Source organism: Oncorhynchus gorbuscha, linkage group LG24 (assembly GCF_021184085.1).
Source record: "Oncorhynchus gorbuscha isolate QuinsamMale2020 ecotype Even-year linkage group LG24, OgorEven_v1.0, whole genome shotgun sequence".
Taxonomy (NCBI): Eukaryota; Metazoa; Chordata; class Actinopteri; order Salmoniformes; family Salmonidae; genus Oncorhynchus; species Oncorhynchus gorbuscha.
The window spans coordinates 48,591,331-48,612,450 of NC_060196.1; the positions used below are offsets into that span (position 1 = coordinate 48,591,331).

General features: G+C 43.2%; 1 protein-coding gene across 2 annotated transcripts in view; it reads left to right on the forward strand.

The window, feature by feature from the left end:
- Window positions 1-9,895: 9,895 nt before the first annotated feature.
- LOC124012935 (oxysterol-binding protein-related protein 3-like) overlaps window positions 9,896-21,120 on the forward strand; it is a 47,723-nt gene continuing 36,498 nt past the window's right edge. For both annotated transcript variants that reach the window (XM_046327009.1, XM_046327010.1), the window contains exon 1: window positions 9,896-10,035. The gene's annotated coding sequence lies outside the window, so the exon portion shown is untranslated. The remainder of the gene's footprint in view (window positions 10,036-21,120) is intronic.

Below are 21,120 nucleotides of genomic sequence, written 5' to 3' on the forward strand. Positions count from 1 at the left end.
CAAGTATTTGATACATGTAGAGGTCTGTAATTATTTTATCATAGCTACACTTCAACTGTGAGAGACGGAATCTAAAACAAATCCAGAAAATCACATTATATTATTTTTAAGTAATTAAAAATCATACAATGTGATTTTCTGGATTTTTGTCTCTCACAGTTGAAGTGTAGCTATGAGAAAAATTACAGACCTCTACGTGCTTTGTAAGTATGAAAACCTGCAAAATCGGCAGCGTATCAAATACTTGTTCTCCCCACTGTATGTTGGGTATATGTGTGTACATCTAACCAGCTTGAGAAAATGGAGAGAGCAAAAGATTTTGGTAGAAGGAAGTTAGAGATTTAGAGGAGGAGAGAGGGGGAGATGGTGAGCGAGAGAGTGGGACAGACAGAGGGAGAGAGGGTTGGAAAGTTTACATGAGCAGCAGCTGTTTGGATCGTTAAGTATTTTAACCCAAGCCAGAGACTACAGATCTAAACCACACCAACTATCTCTGGTCCCACTGGCTCAGTGAGCGTGTTTGTGTGTATGTATTTGTGTTTGCTTGTGTGTGTTACTGTGTGCAAGTCAAAACCAGTGAGTGTCTAAACCTGCATGATAGTGTGTGTGTCTGTTAGTCCTGTATTATAAGTGTGAAGGGAGAACCTGGGCCCCATGCCTGCTCTCCATCCAGCCCCCTCTCTATCCCACCACACATCCCCCAGTTAAGCCCAGCTGGTTCCCATGGAGGGAGGGAAGAAGAGGAAGGGGTGAGGAGAGAGGGGAGGATAGGGTGAGGAAGACTTTGCTGGGCAATCAGTCTCATCTCACATGCAACATTCCTACAATGTTACAATGACTTCGAAAAACCCAGAAAAAGAATCCAAAAGGGTTTAACATTACTGCAACATGGGAGTCATTCTCACAAAACTTTTCCCAAAAATTCTTAATTGTTAAGTTTCACGGAATTTCCTCTTGATTCACTGAGATTTATGAGATTTATCTATTTTATAATGACTCATGTTTTTTAAAATCATATATTATGCATTTGATCAAAATGTTGACAAAATAATATTGCTCCCCTAATGAAAATGCCAGAGTTAAACATAATACTGAAAAAAAATTATAATGAAATTATACAATTATAAGATTAAATCAAGACTTTTCCCAATTTGAGCTCTAGCCGTTTCAGTAATGAGAAGGCCAAGACAAAGGAGATGATTGTGGACTACAAGAAAATGAGGACCGAGCATGCCCCCATTCTCATCGATGGGGCTGTAGTGGAGCAGTTTGAGAGCTTCAAGTTCCTTGGCGTCCACATCACCAACAAACTAACATGGTCCAAGTACACCAAGACAGTCGTGAAGAGGGCACGACAAAACCTATTCCCCCTAAGGAGACTGAAAAGATTTGGCATGGGTCCTCAGATCCTCAAAATGTTCTACAGCTGCACCATCGAGAGCACTGGTTGCATCACTGCCTGGTATGGCAACTGCTCGGCCTCTGACCACAAGGCACTACAGAGGGTAGTGCGTACGGCCCAGTACATCACCGGGGCCAAGCTTCCTGCCATCCAGGACCTCTATACCATGTGGTGTCAGAGGAAGACCCTAAAAATTGTCAAAGACTCCAGCCACCCTAGTCATAGACTGTTATCTCTGCTACCGCATGGCAAGCGGTACCGGAGCTCCAAATCTTGGTTCAAGAGGCTTCTACCCCCAAGCTATAAGACCCCCCCACTCTTTTATGCTGCTGCTACTATCTATGCATAGTCACTTTAATAACTTTACCTACATGTACATACAGTGCCTTGCGAAAGTATTCGGCCCCCTTGAACTTTGCGACCTTTTGCCACATTTCAGGCTTCAAACATAAAGATATAAAACTATTTTTTTGTGAAGAATCAACAACAAGTGGGACACAATCATGAAGTGGAACGACATTTATTGGATATTTCAAACTTTTTTAACAAATCAAAAACTGAAAAATTGGGCGTGCAAAATTATTCAGCCCCTTTACTTTCAGTGCAGCAAACTCTCTCCAGAAGTTCAGTGAGGATCTCTGAATGATCCAATGTTGACCTAAATGACTAAGGATGATAAATACAATCCACCTGTGTGTAATCAAGTCTCCGTATAAATGCACCTGCACTGTGATAGTCTCAGAGGTCCGTTAAAAGCGAGAGCATCATGAAGAACAAGGAACACACCAGGCAGGTCCGAGATACTGTTGTGAAGACTTTTAAAGCCGGATTTGGATACAAAAAGATTTCCCAAGCTTTAAACATCCCAAGGAGCACTGTGCAAGCGATAATATTGAAATGGAATGAGAATCAGACCATGGCAATTCTACCAAGACCTGGCTGTCCCTCTAAACTTTCAGCTCATACAAGGAGAAGACTGATCAGAGATGCAGCCAAGAGGCCCATGATCACTCTGGATGAACTGCAGAGATCTACAGCTGAGGTGGGAGACTCTGTCCATAGGACAACAATCAGTCGTATATTGCACAAATCTGGCCTTTATGGAAGAGTGGCAAGAAGAAAGCCATTTCTTAAAGATATCCATAAAAAGTGTCGTTTAAAGTTTGCCACAAGCCACCTGGGAGACACACCAAACATGTGGAAGAAGGTGCTCTGGTCAGATGAAACCAAAATGTAACTTTTTTGTCAACAATGCAAAACGTTATGTTTGGCGTAAAAGCAACACAGCTCATCACCCTGAACACACCATCCCCACTGTCAAACATGGTGGTGGCAGCATCATGGTTTGGGCCTGCTTTTCTTCAGCAGGGACAGGGAAGATGGTTAAAATTAATGGGAAGATGGATGGAGCCAAATACAGGACCATTCTGGAAGAAAACCTGATGGAGTCTGCAAAAGACCTGAGACTGGGACGGAGATTTGTCTTCCAACAAGACAATGATCCAAAACATAAAGCAAAATCTACAATGGAATGGTTCAAAAATAAAGATATCCAGGTGTTAGAATGGCCAAGTCAAAGTCCAGACCTGAATCCAATCGAGAATCTGTGGAAAGAACTGAAAACTGCTGTCCACAAATGCTCTCCATCCAACCTCACTGAGCTCGAGCTGTTTTGCAAGGAGGAATGGGAAAAATGTTCAGTCTCTCGATGTGCAAAACTGATAGAGACATACCCCAAGCGACTTACAGCTGTAATCGCAGCAAAAGGTGGCGCTACAAAGTATTAACTTAAGGGGGCTGAATAATTTTGCACGCCCAATTTTTCAGTTTTTGATTTGTTAAAAAAATTTGAAATATCCAATAAATGTCGTTCCACTTCATGATTGTGTCCCACTTGTTGTTGATTCTTCACAAAAAAATACAGTTTTATATCTTTATCTTTGAAGCCTGAAATGTGGAAAAAGGTCGCAAAGTTCAAGGGGGCGAATACTTTCGCAAGGCACTGTATTCTTACTTTTTGGGGGTATTTTAAAAAAACTGTTGTTGGTTAAGGGCTTCACTGCAAGGTCTACTACACCTGTTGTATTCAACACGTGACAAATACAATTTGATTTGGGGTAAAGTTTTTTTTAGAGAATACAAACCTGATTCTGAAGCCATAAAAGCTAATAACTTAACTTGTGCTCATCTAAGGATGACTCCACTGGATGATGCATCATGGGTGGAAACAATGGTTATTGAAAAACTGATCCGAGTTTTTACAGGAACTTGAAAAAGTGTTACGGTAATGAGACATGTCCACAGACACTGTTTGTACGTAATGAATATTATAGTTTAATGTCAACTTCAACTAGTATACAATTGTTATGATTTATGGACAAACTACAGCAACATACTTTGAGTTTTATTCAAGTAAGTTATGTTTTTCAGAATAATTGTTTAAATAAAAGGACCTGAGACTTTAACCCTGACGCATTTTGGTCATGATAATTTATAATATAATAATATAATAATATAATATAGAATTTGGGGTGATAATGTACAAAATTCAGGGGAAAATGTACAAAACTCAGGGTAAGATGTAAAATGTATTTAAAATAAGACACTTTCCCAAAAACTAGACATTGTGGTCATTAGAATAATTTTTGATTTTTGAAAATGAATCGTATTGTAACTCAGTTTGCTAAAGACATTTTAAAACTGGTTTCATGAGAATCACCCATATGGAATAGGCATTTTTACTAGTCTCTCAATACTGTTTTGGGGGAACTCCAATCACCCTTGACATTTTGGGTACCACCTCGCATATACATGAGGAGGGGAAGGGGCGGAGTGGTATGTGGGGTGGCCAACCTATCAGGACTTCAGTCAGCCTTCTGAGAACACAGAGTAGGGAAGGGTAGAGGGAGGTCGACATCTGGAACACATTATGGAGCACACGATTTCTCAGTTGAAAGGGAGAAAGCGATACAGTACAGAGAAACTGTTCGGAGCGATAGAGAAATGAGGGGAAGAGAGAATGCAGAGAGAGAGAGAGAGAGAGAGAGAAGTGGTTAAATAACACACTGCATGTGTTTGATATAACATCTGCACACGTAATGGAGTTCAATCACATAATTACACTAAAGGGACATACACTCTAGACTCCATTCCATTGTGGTTTGAGACACATGCATACATACTGGAAGAAAAGACAGCCTCCTAGACACACTCACACATTCACACCATCATTACTTAAGTACAAGATGAAACAGATCAGGATAGACCAGTTGAGGTTGATTACAGAGAGAGGAGTATTTAGCCTTGATGTCATTGTGTTTTCAACACTGAAGCAAGCTACTATGTAGGTTAGTTAGGAACCATAACATCTGAAGGGCAGCTGTGAATGATATCTGCTTTCACTGCTGCAAGCCTGACAAGCAAGCCTAATACACATTCTAGGACTGGCCTGGTACAACAGCACCCTCCACTGACTGTTAGAAACACCATGGGGAAGTGGCATAAAATTGGAATTTAGACTGCAGTGACTGCAATGAACCTGTAGATGACACCCTTTCCTCAATATACACAGTGTACAAACCAAACCTGCTCTTACCATGACATACACTGACCAAGTGAAAGCTATGATCCCTTATTGATGTCACTTGTTAAATCCACTTCAATCAGTGTAGATTAAGGGGAAGACACAGGTTAAAGAAGGTTTTTAAGCCTTGAGACAAGGACTGTGTATGTGAGCCATTCAGAGGGCAAGACAAAATATTTAAGTGCCTTTGAACAGGGTATGGTAGTAGGTGCCAGGTGCACCGGTTTGAGTGTCAAGAACTGCAACGCTGCTGGATTTTTCACGCTCAACAGTTTCTCATTTGTATCAAGAATGGTCCACCAACTAAAGGACATCCAGCCAACTTGACACAACTGTGGGAAGCATTGGAGTCAACAAGTGGCAGCATCTCTGTGGACCGCTTGACACCTTGTAGACTCCATGCTCCGACGAATTGAGGCTGTTCTGAAGGCAAAAGGGGAGGGTGCAACTCAATATTAGGAAGATGATCTTATTGTGTTATACACTCAGTGTACAGGACACCTGTGTGATCTTGGGCTGTTTTATTGTAGATGAGTGTGTCTGATCAGTCACAGTAGTTTAGGGTGAAGGGGTGCATCTTAACAAAGAACACAGAATAGGTGACACAAATGTGGTGGCTGTTGATTGGTTATTGGCACAGTCCAGGAAGGAAGCCACCATAGGCTATTGAAATGGAGCCAATCTATCAGATTATGAAGATATGTTTGTAGCAATAGTAACGTATGTGCATAGATAACAATGCCATGTCATCGCTCTGACGAAAGACTAAGGAGGTTGGTTGGAGGGGATGGTGGATGAGGGGATAGGGGCATTTTTGGAAAAAGATCGCAGTCAAAGTGCATTATACAGTGCCTTGCGAAAGTATTCGGCCCCCTTGAACTTTGCGACCTTTTGCCACATTTCAGGCTTCAAACAATTTTTTTTGTGAAGAATCAACAACAAGTGGGACACAATCATGAAGTGGAACGACATTTATTGGATATTTCAAACTTTTTTAACAAATCAAAAACTGAAAAAGTGGGCGTGCAAAATGATTCAGTGTGCCTGTATGTAGCTAGATGTAGCAGAGGGTGTGTCTACTCTGCATTAGCCGGTGGTCAGGCTGTGTCTTTACCATTGGGACAATCATTCTGGTCAGGTATGTTATGTGGAGATTAACCACGGTGAGTCTGGAGAGTGATCTCTGATTTGCGCTCGCACAAACACACACAATAATAGCTATGAACACAGGGAGCTCAAATCCACCATTAGACCAAGCCAACGGTAGGCTAGGGCAGCGGCCCCACCCAACACCGGCGAGCCTTTCAGACAATGTTTTTTCTGCTTTTTGTTTCCCCTGTCTGTGTTGTCATAGCAATAGGCTAGGGCAGGAGGTGTCATTCATGTCATGCAAAGGAAGAAATTTGTTTTGTTGAGTAAACAAATCTAGAATTGAGGCTCAGTAAAGCACACTAAATCACTGTAGGGAAATGTGTGTGCTTGGGAAAAAACCTCATTTGAACAGTGTGGGTTATTTCCCAAAAGAGAAAGTCCCAAAGAAACTGCTTGTCAAGATTATAAAGTATGTGTGCCCACTTCGCACCGTCTTATACAAGTAGTACAGGTTCTCACTTCTCTCTTACACAAACACTGAGGGTATAATCGCCATCACTCTGCACACTGCCCTATCCCACCTGGATAAGAGGAAAACCTATGTAAGAGTTCTGTTACTTGACTATAGCTCAGCATTCAACACCATAGTAACCTCCAAGCTCATCATTAAGCTCGAGGCCCTGGGTTTGAACCCTCCCTGTGCAACTGGGTCCTGTACTTCTTGACGGGACGCCCCCAGCTGGTGAAGGTAGGAAACATCACCACCACTCCGCTGATCCCCAACACTGGGGCCCCACAAGGGTGCGTCCTCAGGGTCCTGTACTCCTTGTTCACCCATGACTGTGTGGCCAAGCACGCCTCCAACTCAATCATCAAGTTTGAAGACGACAAACAGTAGTAGGCTTGATTACCAACGATGACGAGACAGCCTACAAGGAGGAGGTGAGGGCTCTGGGAGTGTGGTGCCTGGAAAACAACCTCTCACTCAATGTCAACAAAACAAAGGAGATGATCATGGACCAGGAAACAGCAGAGGATGTACCACCATCGACGGGACCACAGTGGAGAAGGTGGAAAGCTTCAAGTTCCTTGGTGTACACATCACTGACAAACTGAAATGGACCACCCACACAGAAAGTGTGGTAAAGAAGGCACAAAAGCGCCTCTTCAACCTCAGGTGGCTAAAGAAATTTGGCTTGTCACCTAAAACCCTCAAAATTTTACAGATGCACAATTGAAAGCATCCTGTCAGGCTGTATAACCGCCTGGTACGGCAAAGGCTCTCCAGAGGGTGGTGTGGTCTGCCCAACGCATTACCGGGGGCAAACTACATGCCCCCAAGGACACCTACAGCACCCAATGTCACAGGAAGGCCAAAAAGATCATCAAGGACCTCAACCACCCGAGCCACCGCCTGTTCACCCCGCTATCATCCAGAATGAGAGGTGAACCAGAACAGGTGCATCAACGCTGGGACCGAGACTGAAAAACAGCTTTTATCTCAAGGCCATCAGACTGTTAAACAGTCATCACTAACACATTAGAGGCTGCTGCCTATAGGCATAGTCTAGAAATCACTGGCCCCTTTAAGGAATGGAACACTAGTCACTTTAATAATGTTTACATATCTGGCATTACTCATCTCATATGTATATACTGTATTCTATACTATTCTACTGTATCTTAGTCAATTCCGCTCGTCCACATGTATATAGTCTTAATTCATTCCTACTTAGATTTGTGTCTATTGGATATATGTTGTGTAACTTGTTAGATATTACTGCACTGTCGGAGCTAAAGCGCAAGCATTTCGCTACACCAGCAATAACATCTGCTAATCACGTGTATGACCAATAAAATTTGATTTGATTTATGACTTCATGACCGATGGACAATCCCAGAGATACTGTACATAATAATGAGATGTATTCCCATGTGGACAGATTTTGACAGGAGTGGACCCTCTCGTGTCACCTCTTCGTCACTGACAATCCCTGTAGGGGCACTTTCACAATGGGTTATAGGCCACAGGTCACATGTTACACAAACCGGGAAGTGTTAACCAGGAAGTGTTAACCAGGAAGTGTTAACACAGGTGAGAGGAGAGCATGCGGTTCTTACAGTCTCACTCGAACGCACTTTATCACATTTGTACTGTAATCAAATGTAGCCCTAATGGAAAGCTGTATTTTATACCCTGCAATAGACCTGAATGGGAACATCACCCACAACAAAATCATTTCTATGCGGACACATCAAGAACTGCTATCAACCTGTGCAAGATGGGAATCGCTACAATCACAAGAATTTCCCTTCGGGTTAATAAAGATGCTTTTTAAAATTTCAGATGAGTCCCCATTATGAATAGCTAAACTGCCTTGCCGGGCTGGCCCCAAGGGGCCAGGGGTCCAGTCTAGAAGCACGGATTGTACGGCTCCTACAGTTTTGCTTCAGTACTGCAGTTTAACTGACACCCCACCCATAAAGACAATTTCCATACTGTAGATGGCCACATTTGTTTATTATTTAACTAGGCAAGTCAGTTAAGAACAAATTCATATTTACAATGGCGGCCTATACCGGCCAAATCCGGACGACGCTTGGGCCAATTGTGCACCACCATATGGGACTCCCAATCACAGCTGGTTGCGATACAGCCTGGATTCAAACCAGGGTGTCTGTAGCGACGCCTCTAGCACAGATGCAATGCCTTAGACGGGAGCCCTAGAGAAGTCAGATTTTAAAAGTCCTAATAACACACTTTAGTCATGACTTAGTGCACAAAACATCCATTCAATTATTCAAATAATTGACGCTGAGGACCAAAAAAAATATGTATCACTCACAACGAAGATATTAACATTTTATATTCATCCAAACAATGTCATCCAAAAACATGACGTCGCTGGTTGCGCTGCTCCCTGTGCGCTAATAGTAATACATTTATTTTATTCTGCGCTTTTCATTAAAGAGAATCTCAAAGACCCTGTAAAAACAAACAAAACAAATGTAGAGATCTGTCAGGTCTTGGGCGATGGTCTTCCACAGATAATGTGTTGTTCAGACAGGCAGTTCGGGAAGGCTGGGCAGTAGCTTAAGAGGAGGGAGCTTCGATGGCACAGAGAGGGAGCCGTGTCAGTCAGTTACTTAGACAAGCCCAGAGATCTTCATCAGCACCTCGTCTGTTGTCTCCTCCTCCTCTGTAGGTAGGCTAGATAGTCCACTACTGAAGTGTAGCACCCATCTGGGTGATGCTTGGCAGCTATAAGCGCCAGAAAGATCACCACACATAGGCAGTAGTCAGGAAACAGTTCCCTATGAGGTGAGCCCTCTCAAGTTTAAAATGTTTAATGTCACATGCACAAGTCCACATCGTTGATGCAACCAGCAATAAAAAAAAGAAGCTTATGCTGTATTGATGCGTCATTCAAATGATTGAATAACCAGCTACCTAACCAAGCCGAAAACAAACTGTCGTGCCATTAGTCCAGCAACTCCATTGGACAAAACCACCCAATATCAAGAAAATTCAAGAAGTCACAAAAACAAATAATTGCTTAAAAATGCAATCAAAATACTTAAAAACAACAAAATATTTACAAATCTACAGGAGCCCTCTGCATAGTCTTCCTCGCCACACCACTGCAGCAACGGAATGCTGATCAATATACATTTATGCGAAGACTTTACGAGAACAGATTACCTTGAAAACAACGGTCGGATATGTTGCACGCCGTCTCCGGTTCTTAAATTATTTCAATATTTCGCCGTACTACCTGGAAATGTCTACGTTTTTTACCACGTCACTGCCGGTTGAGTGCCATTTCCTCTTTTTACTCGCGAGTCATTGGACCAAAAGGCATCCCAGCTTCAGCATTCATTCACACACACAGCCATGGAGTAATACTGCCTTCAATTTGTGCTGGATTTAATTCACTGCAGTTTTCATCTCAAACGTGTAAGCGATTGTTGTATTCAATTTCCTATTTAGGCATATCCAAATGTTTACTTTCTGAATTGCAGCGACACAGTTCTCGCCTCGTCTCTTGCTTTTGGTCGCGGCATTAATTAATTTGCAACATATCCATTTCGATATAGTTACTAGTGGGTGGGACTATGTTAACTGCTTGGATCGTCTTTCAAACAAGTCCAAAGGACGGAGCTCAATTTCTGTAATGATTAATCTGTTCTATTTGCAAGGAATATTTCCAAACATTTAACGTTTATCTGAACATTCTCTTCGCAATGGATCAAGTTGTCACCCTCATCAGAATTCATTTCACAGTTGTTGCTTAATTTAGTTTAGTGCTTAATTTAGTGCTTAATATATATGACATGCCAATACAAGCGAAAGTTATTTGTAGAAAGCCTAAAGACAAATGGGGATAGGCTGAATTTGTAAAACGCAAATTCCAACAAGCAATTTGGACCACGGTGCGCGCCGCCCCTATTGGAATATTCTCAATGGTATGAATGAACATTCCTGCTGCGCTGAGTTGCTCCTTGTGGTTCCGAGGTAGACTTTGAGAGAGATGTGAAAGACGAGCAGTGGTGGCGGTAAAAGATGACCTTCGCTGTCAATTGCGGTATTAATGACCTAGTCGGAACTGACGTTTCAGACTGGCTAACTGGATATAGTTCCCTTGTTCCGAATAGCACATTAAATAGTCCCATAATTAATGTGTAGCGTTAATTAGCATTCTCAGATGACACATTGGTTGATTTTGGTTCGTCAGTGCCTTGTTCACATGCTAGTCGGAAGTCGAACATTTCGGACTTGTAGTTAATATACATGTGTGGCGTTCAATTAATCAGCAAGTCAAATTTCCGCGTTTCCTAGTTCAGACTGTCGTATGAATGCAGCGTAGGTCTGAAATGATCAGTAACACCTTAGTCACTTCTTGGACTTTTCATTGAGACATGTCTAGTGCGGAAATATCACACGTAACCTAAAAGCAAATTGATGCTTGATCTGTATGTGGTCGGAGGCTCCGTATGGAGGGTGTGATGCATTTGCGAAGCCTCCGGAGGCACACAGAGGCCAATTTGAGTTCTGTACCGCATCGCAGTGCGCCTCTCAAATTTCGTAACAATGCTGAGTGCTTCATGTAGCTCCGCAATGACCTGATTGGTTGACGGTAGGTGTGTACGGGATGTCCAGTATAAACACATACTTATTACCTCGACAACCTCCTTCATTACAGTTCTGCGAAGCACAATAAGTATGAATGTCCTAACTTGTGTAGAGGCCGTATCGCAGTAAATGCTTTACGGTCACTGCAGAAGTCCGATTGACCATGCAGAGCCTTTTATGCAGCTATTCCCAAACTCGATCCTTGGGACCCAACTGGGTGCAAGTTTTGGGGTTTTGCCAGCTGATTCAAATAAAGTAATCATCAAGCTTTGATTATTTGAATCGGCTGTGTAGTGCTAGGGCAAAAACCAAAACGTGCACCCCTCCCCAGGACCGAGTTTGGGAAACACTGGCCTAATGACTCATTTCTCTTGACAGAACACCCACTGAAATGCTGCTAAATTGGAATATCCTTCTGATTGCTGTTTCCTTGACTAATGTAGGCCTATAGACTAGTCATTCTAACTCTGAGCTCTAAATAAGTAACTGTCCAGTGAAAATCTCACTTAAAAGTTCATAGTCTGTTAACTCGTAGCCAAATAATGTTGTTGACTTGTCCTTTACTCGTGTTGGTGGCCAAAAGCATAAATTATAGAAGAAAAACCCCCACCTCAAGCTTGAATCTCAAGCAGGCTGTTTAAAAAAGTGATTGCCTGTTTCCTCCATACAGTTGCTTTCAGAAAGCATTCACATCTCTTAACATTGTTGTTACAGCCTGAATTTAAAATGGATACAATGTAGCTTTCTTTTCACTGTCATACACATAAACCCCATCATTTAAAAGGGGAATTATGGTTTATGAAATGTTTACAAATGACTTAACACTGAAATATCTTGAGTCAATAAGCAATATGGCAAGCCTAAATAAGTTCAGAAACAAGTCAGAGTAAAGCTGCATGGACATCATCTCTGTACCCCTCACATAAAACGATCTGTAAGGTCCCTCAGTCAAGCTGTGAATTTCAAACTGTTTCAACCACCAATTCCTTGCAAAAAAGGGAACATATTGGTAGATGGGTACTAAAATTAAAGCAGACATTAAATATCCCTTTGAGCATGCTGATGTTTTTCATTACACTTTGGATGGTGTATCAATACACTTAGTCACTACAAAGATACATGTGTCCTTCCTGACTGCTGACAGAGAGGAAGGAAACCAACTCAGGGATTTCAGCATGAGGCCAATAGTGACTTTAAAACAGAGTATAATGGCTGTGGTAGGAGAGAAGCTGAAGTTGCTGGATATTGGTGGAAACTGGAACACGCTGTCGATCCAGAACATCCCAAACATGCTCAATGGGTGACATGTCTGAATATGCAGGCCATTTTCAGCTCTTAGACGTATTGTGTACAAATGCTTGTAACAAGGGACAGTGCGTTTGGCGGATGAATAGCACGACAATGGGACTCAGGATCTCCTCACGTTATCTCTGCACGTTCAAATTGCCATCGATAAAATGCAATTGTGTTCGTTGTCCGTAGCTTATGCCTGCACATACCATAACCCCACCGCCACAATGGGGAACTCTGTTCACAACATTGACATCAGCAAACCGCTCGCCCACACAACGCCATACACGCTGTCTGCCATCTGCCCAATACAGTTGAAACCGGGATTCATCTGTGAAGAGCACACTTCTCCAGCGTGCCAGTGCCCATCGAAGTCTGTTACAATGAAGTCTGTTACAATGCCGAACGGAAGTCTGGTCAAGACCCTGGTGAGGACGACGAGCACGTAGATGAGCTTCGCTGAGACTGTCAGAAACAGTTTGTGCAGAAATGATTTGGTTGTGCAAACCCACAGTTTCATCAGCTGTCTGGGTGGCTGATCTCAGATGATCCCGCAGGTGAAGATGCCGGATGTGCTATTGTCCCCAGTACATGGTGCACCTGTGCAATGATAATGCTGTTTAATCAGCTTCTTGATATACCACACCTGTCAGGAGGATGGATTATCTTGGCAAAGGAGAAATGCTCACTAATAGGGATGTAAACAAATTAGTGCACAACATTTGAGAGAAATATGTGCTTTTTGTGCATATGGAAAATTTCTGGGATCTTTTATTTCAGCTCATGAAACATGGGACCAACACTTTTTACATTATATTTTCGTTCAGTGTACTTGAACAACTATGGCAAGACCTGAATGGTTGTCTAGCAATGATCAACATCCAATTGGACAGAGCTTAAAGAATTTTGAAAAGTATGGGCAAATGTTGCACAATCCAGGTGTGGATATATGCATATGTCACACGTCACTACTTCACCGGAGAGGCATTTGAACGTAAACATTTTTAAAAAATCTATATATTTTTTGTTAGAAATGCCTTCTGGAACATGTGAACTTACAAGTTTGTCATTAAGGCACATGAATGCCATCTGTAAATATGAATACATTTGTTAAATTAGGAGCCTAGTTGGTTTAGCCATGGAAAAAGTCAGGAACCTTCCCACGAGCCATGATTGGCTGAGATAATGGATAGGCTGGACATGCCAAGAGAAGATCTCAGATTGGTCTTTCCTTGTAGCATGCTTCTGTCTAGAATATGAGCAATGCTCAATATGTATAGGTATAATTCACTGTATCACAATTCAAGTGGGTCAGAAGTTTACATACACTAAGTTGACTGTGCCTTTAAACAGCTTGTAAAATTACGGAATATTATGTCATGGCTTTAGAAGCTTCTGATAGGCGAATTGACATCATTTGAATCAATTGGAGGTGTACCTGTGGGTGTATTTCAAGGCCTACCTGCAAACTCAGTGCCTCTTTTCTTGACATCATGGGAAAATCAAAAGAAATCAGCCAAGACCTCAGAAAAAAAGAAGCCAATGCAAGAAAGAAGCCAATGCATCAAAACCGCCATAATAAAGCCAGACTATGGTTTGAAACTGCACATAGGGACAATTATTGTAATTTTTTGAGAAATATCCTCTGGTCTGATGAAACAAAACTAGAACTGTTTGGCCATAATGACCATTGTTATGTTTGGAGGAAAAAGGGGGAGGCTTGCACGCTGAAGAACACCATCCCAACCGTGAAGCATCATGTGGCAGCATCATGTTGTGGGGGTGCTTTGCTGCAGGAGGGACTGGTGCACTTCACAAAATAGATAGCATCATGAGGTAGGAGAATTATGTGGATATATTGAAGCAACATCTCAAATCAGTCGGGATGTTAAAGCTTGGTCGCAAATGGTTCTTCCATGTTCAAAACATTTTTATTTGTCACATACACATGGTTAGCAGATGTTAATGTGAGTGTAGCAAAATGCCTGTGCTTCTAGTTCTGACAATGCAGTAATAACCAACGAGTAATCTAACCGAACAATTCCAAAATGACTACCTTATACACACAAGTGTAAAGGGATAAAGAATATGTACATAAATATATATGAATGAGTGATGGTACAGAACGGCATAGGCAAGATGGAGTAGATGGTATAGAGTACAGTGTATACATATGAGATGAGTAATGTAGGGTATGTAAACAAAGTGGCATAGTGTAAAGTGGCTAGTGATACATGTATTACATAACGATGCAGTAGATGATATAGAGTACAGTATATACATATGAGATGAGTAATGTAGTGTATGTAAACATATTAAGTAGCATTGTTTAAAGTGGCTAGTGATATATTTGTACATGAATTTCCATAATTAAAGTGGCTGGAGTTGAGTCAGTGTGTTGGCAGCAGCCACTCAATGTTAGTGGTGGCTGTTTAACAGTCTGATGGCCTTGAGATATAAGCTGTTTTTCAGTCTCTCGGTCCTTGCTTTGATGCACCTGTACTGACCTCACCTTCTGGATGATAACGGGGTGAACAGGCAGTGGCTCGGGTGGTTGTTGTCCTTGATGATCTTTATGGCCTTCCTGTGACATCGGGTGGTGTAGGTGTCCTGGAGGGCAGGTAGTTTGCCCCGGTGATGAGTTGTGCAGACCTCACTACCCTCTGGAGAGCCTTACAGTTGTGGGCGGAGCAGTTGCCGTACCAGGAAGGTAATACAGCCCGACAGGATGCTCTCGATTGTGCATCTGTAGAAGTTTGTGAGTGCTTTTGGTGACAAGACACATTTCTTCAGCCTCCTGAGGTTGAAGAGGCGCTGCTGCGCCTTCACGACGCCGTCTGTGTGGGTGGACCAATTCAGTTTGTCCGTGATGTGTACACCTCGGAACTTAAAACTTACTATCCTCTCCACTACCATCCCATCGATGTGGATAGGGGCGTGCCCCCTCTGCTGTTTCCTGAAGTCTACAATCATGTCTTTTGTTTTGTTGACATTGAGTGTAAGGTTATTTTCCTGACACCACACTCCGAGGGCCCTCACCTCCTCCCTGTAGGCTGTCTCGTTGTTGTTGGTAATCAAGCCTACCACTGTAGTGTCGTCTGCAAACTTGATGATTGAGTTGGAGGCGTGCATGGCCACGCAGTTGTGGGTGAACAGGGAGTACAGGAGAGGGCTCAGTACGCACCCTTGTGGGGCCCCAGTGTTGAGGATCTGCGGGGTGGAGATGTTGTTACCTACCCTCACCACCTGGGGGAGGCCCATCAGGAAGTCCAGTACCCAGTTGCACAGGGTGGGGTCGAGACCCATGGCCTCGAGCTTGGTGACGAGTTTGGAGGGTACTATGTTGACAATGACCGCAAGCATACTTCCAAAGTTGTGGCAAAATGGCTTAAGGACAACAAAGTCAATGGCCATCACAAAGCTCTGACCTCAATCCCATATAAAATGTGTGCGCAGAACTGAAAAAGCATGTGCGAGCAAGGAGACCTACAAACCTGACTCAGTTACACCAGTTCTGTCAGGTGGACTGGGCCAAAATTCAGTTGACTAACCGGTTAGCCAATATGCGGGAGCACTGGTTGGTTGGGCCAATTGAGGTAGTATGTACATGAATGTATAGTTAAAGTGACTATGCATATATGAAAAACAGAGAGTAGCAGCAGTGTAAAAGAGGGGTTTGGGGGGGGCACACAATGCAAATAGTCCGGGCAACCATTTGGTTACCTGTTCAGGAGTCTTATGGGCTGGGGGTAAAAACTGTTGAGAAGCCTTTTTGTCCTAGACTTGGCACTCCGGTACCGCTTGCCATGCGGTAGTAGAGAGAACAGTCTATGACTAGGGTGACTGTGGTCTTTGACAATTTTTAGGGCTTTCCTCTGACACCTTCTGGTGTAGAGGTCCTAGATGGCAGGTAGTTTAGCCCCAGTGATGTACTGGGCCGTATGCAAAACCCTCTGTAGCGCCTAACTGTCGGAGGCCGAGCAATTGCCATACCAGGCAGTGATGCCACCGGTCAGGATGCTCTCAATGTTGCAGCTGTAGAACCTTTTGAGGATCTCAGGACCCATGCCAAATCTTTTTAGTTTCCTGAGGGGGAATAGGCTTTGTCATGCCTTCTTCACAACTGTCTTGGTGTGTTTGGACCGTTCTAGTTTGGTGATGTGGACACCAAGGAACTTGAAGCTCTCAACCTGCTCCACTACATCCCCATCGATGAGAATGGGGGCGTGTTCTGTGCTCCTTTTCCTGTAGGCCACAATCATCTCCTTAGTCTTGGTTACGTTGAGGGATAGGTTGTTATTCTGGCACCACCCGGCCAGGTCTCTGACCTCCCTATAGGCTGTCTCGTCGTTGTCGATGATCAGGCCTACTACAGTTGTGTTGTCTGCAAACTTAATGATGGTGTTGGAGTCATGCCTGGCCATTCAGTTGTGGGTGAACAGGGAGTACAGGAGGGGACTGAGCACACACCCCTGGGGAGATCCAGTGTTGAGGATAAGTGTGGCAGATGTGTTGCTACCTACCCTCACCACCTGGGGCCGGCAGTCAGGAAGTCCAGGATCCAGGTGCAGAGGGAGGCGTTTAGTCCCAGGTTCCTTAGCTTAGTGATGAGCTTTGAGGGTACTCTGGTGTTGAATGCTGAGCTGTAGTCAATGAATAGCATTCTCACATAGGTGTTCCTTTTGTCCAGGTGGGAAAGGGCAGTGTGGAGTGCAATAGAGATTGCAACATCCGTGGATCTGTTTGTGCGGTATGCAAATTGGAGTGGGTCTAGATGTTCTGGGATAATGGTGTTGATGTGAGCCATTACCAGCCTTTCAAAGCACTTCATGGCTATGGACGTCTTTGCTACGGGTCTGTAGTCCATTTAGGCAGGTTGCTTTTGTGTTCGTCGGCACAGGGACAATGGTGGTCTGCTTGAAACATGTTGGTATTACAGACTCAATCAGGGACATGTTGAAAATGTCAGTGAAGACACCTGCCAGTTGGTCAGCGCATGCCCGGAGCACATGTCATGGTAATCCGTCTGGCCCCGCAGCCTTGTGTATGTTGACCTGTTTAAAGGTCATACTCACGTCAGCTACGGAGAGCGTGATCACACAGTCATCCAGAACAGCTAAGGCTCTCATGCATGCCTCAGTTTTGCTCGAAGCAAGCATAGAAGTGATTTAGCTCATCTGGTAGGCTCGTGTCACTGGGCAGCTCGCCACTGTGCTTCCATTTGTAGTCTGATAGTTTGCAAGCCCTGCCACATCCGACATACTTTGGAGCCGTTGAAGTATCTTAGCCCTGTATTGACACGTTGCTTGTTTGATGGTTTGTCGCAGGGCATAGCAGGATTTCTTGTAAGCTTCCGGGTTAGAGTCCCGCACCTTGAAAGCAGCAGCTCTACCCTTTAGCTCAGTGTGAATGTTGCCTTTAATATATGGCTTCTGGTTGGGGTATGTACGTACAGTCACTGTGGGGACGACATTCTCGATGCACTTATTGATAAAGCCAGTGACTGATGTGGTGTATTCCTCAATGTCATCGGAACAATCCCGGAACATGTTCCAGTCGGTGATAGCGAAACAATCCTGTTGTTTAGCATCTGCTTTATCTGACCACTTTTTTATAGACCGAGTCACTGGTGTAGCCTGCTTTAATTTGAGCTTGTAAGCAGGAATCAGGAGGATAGAGTTGTGGTCAAATTGACCAAATGGAGCTTTGTATGCGTCTCTGTGTGTGGAGTACAGGTGATCTATAATTCTTTCCCCTCTGGTTGCACATTTAACATGTTGATAGAAATTTGGTAGAACTGATTTAAGTTTCCTTGCATTAAAGTCTCCAGCCACTAGGAGCGCCGACTCTGCTTTGCTTATTTCCTTATACAGCTGACTGAGTGTGATCTTAGTGCCAGCATCTGTTTCTGGTGGTAAATAAACAGCCACCAAAAGTATAGCTGAGAATTCTCTAAGCAAGTAGTGGGGCCTGCAATGTATCACAATATAATCTACTTCAGGTGAGCAAAATCTAGACTTCCTTAGATTTCGTGCACCAGCTGTTGTTTACAAATATGCACAGACAATCCCCCCCCCCCTCGTCTTACCGGAGTGTGCTGTTCTCCCCTGTCGGTGCAGCGTATATCCCGCTAGCTGAATATTCAAGTCGTCATTCAGTCACGATTCCGTGAAGCATAGGATATTACAGTTTTTGATGTCCTGTTGGTAGGATATTCGTGATCGTACCTCATCTATTTTATTGTCCAATGATTGCACGTTGGCGAGTAATATTGACGGTAACGGCAGCTTTCCTACTCCCCTTCTGTGGGTCCTGACGAGGCATCCGGCTCTGTGTCCTCTGTACCTGCGTCGCTTCCTCTTGTGAATAACTGGGATCTCGGCCCTACCGGGTGTTTGGAGAATATCATGTGAGTCTTACTTGTTGTTGAAAAAATCATTGTCTAATCTGAGGTGAGTGATCGCTGTCCTGATATCCAGAAGCTCTTTGTCTAATCCGAGGTGAGTGATCGCTGTCCTGATATCCAGAAGCTCTTTGTCTAATCCGAGGTGAGTGATCGCTGTCCTGATATCCAGAAGCTCTTTGTCTAATCCGAGGTGAGTGATCGCTGTCCTGATATCCAGAAGCTCTTTGTCTAATCCGAGGTGAGTGATCGCTGTCCTGATATCCAGAAGCTCTTTGTCTAATCCGAGGTGAGTGATCGCTGTCCTGATATCCAGAAGCTCTTTGTCTAATCCGAGGTGAGTGATCGCTGTCTTGATATCCAGAAGCTCTTTGTCTAATCCGAGGTGAGTGATCGCTGTCCTGATATCCAGAAGCTCTTTGTCTAATCCGAGGTGAGTGATCGCTGTCCTGATATCCAGAAGCTCTTTGTCTAATCCGAGGTGAGTGATCGCTGTCCTGATATCCAGAAGCTCTTTGTCTAATCCGAGGTGAGTGATCGCTGTCCTGATATCCAGAAGCTCTTTGTCTAATCCGAGGTGAGTGATCGCTGTCCTGATATCCAGAAGCTCTTTGTCTAATCCGAGGTGAGTGATCGCTGTCCTGATATCCAGAAGCTCTTTTCTACCGTAAGATGCAGTTGCAGAAACATTATGTACAAAATAAGTTACAAATAAAAACATAATAGCACAATTGGTTCGGCGTCCGTAAAACTGCTGCCATTTCTTTGAGCGCCATTTTAGGGCTAGTTGCCTGGTTTGCTAGATTGGCGTGAACTTAATTCAGGTTTAAACGGATGTTTTGCTATTTTGGACCACAAGGCTGCTGATGTCATGCAGCCTGTCATTTTTATGTTTATATTTTCTCACAACGACAAGTTTGATGTCGGACGACAATAGAATGTTCATGATGTCACTGCAACAGCTGTCTACAGAAATGTCGATAGGTAGTATAAACCAGAATGTATATCTTTGGTTGTTTAGTACACTACCGTACTCACTCTGTTTAGCACATTGCCTCATGAATCTGTAAAGGGATGGGTGTGGGAGAGTGTGAATAATGCTGAATGAGTGTAGACAAAGAACGCTCCAATAGGTGTACCAAAACATTCAAGGACCATTTTCTCAAAAGTAGGGCTACAAGTTTATCAACTTTCAAAGCAGAATTGCTTTCCTGTTGTTCCTTAACTGTAGTGTATTATATAACATTTTCTAGCTCAATCTCTACTTTTATCCAATGTAAAAAAACACAATTTAAAATATTGTCACATAAGATCGAGTCGGTCAGTCACAAATGAGCAATAAATTCTAAAAACGTGTTGCCAATTTGTCATTAAGGAGTATTGTGATTTTAGATGGAGGGGGAGGGGTGGTATATTTATTCAATTTTTACTTCAGACTGTAACACAACAAAATGTGGAATAAGTCGAGGGGAATTAATACTTTCTGAATGCACTATATTATAAGGTGACGGGTTGGCTCATTGGATGAGCTGGCCAATCAGCCATTTACTTCCATTAATATTTCTAATGACCGGTATACTCCCACACGATTCTTTTTTGGGGCTATGCCCACACAATTCAATCATAAAAAAGCTGCTTTTTAACAGGGATATCTGCGGAAGATGTTTGGGGGTGGGGCTACTGCACTATAGACGGCAATATCGGTCCGCTAATACAGGCCTAGTAAAGGCCCTCTACTTTTGTGAAAAACTTCAATTTAGTTTTTATCAACAAACAAACAAACAAAATATTATGTTTTTGCAGGGGGTGCTGCAGCACCCTAATTCCTGCAACACCCCAATTCCTGCAGCTGGATGTGACAGTTGTTCTTAATGTTTAGACTGCCATTACATTATTTTATCTTTTTAAGAGTTTAATTAAAGGATAAGAAAAATCATAAAAAGACAGGAGTTCAGATATGGTCCTGCGTATGACCCAATGATGTATATAAACCATTGGTATGACCGCTACGATGGCAATGCAGTTCAGTGTAACGCAGTCTCGGTTACCTAATGGACAATGCTCACTTTACGGCAGTCCCCCATCCACTCAGCAATGATGGTACTTAACGGCGTTTTCAGGTTCTCTGTGGTGTCCCTCTCCTCCATGTTGTCAGTACATGGGACTTAATGTTTTACTTCTCATCTAGGTGAAGGCTCCCTCTCCTCCATGTTGTC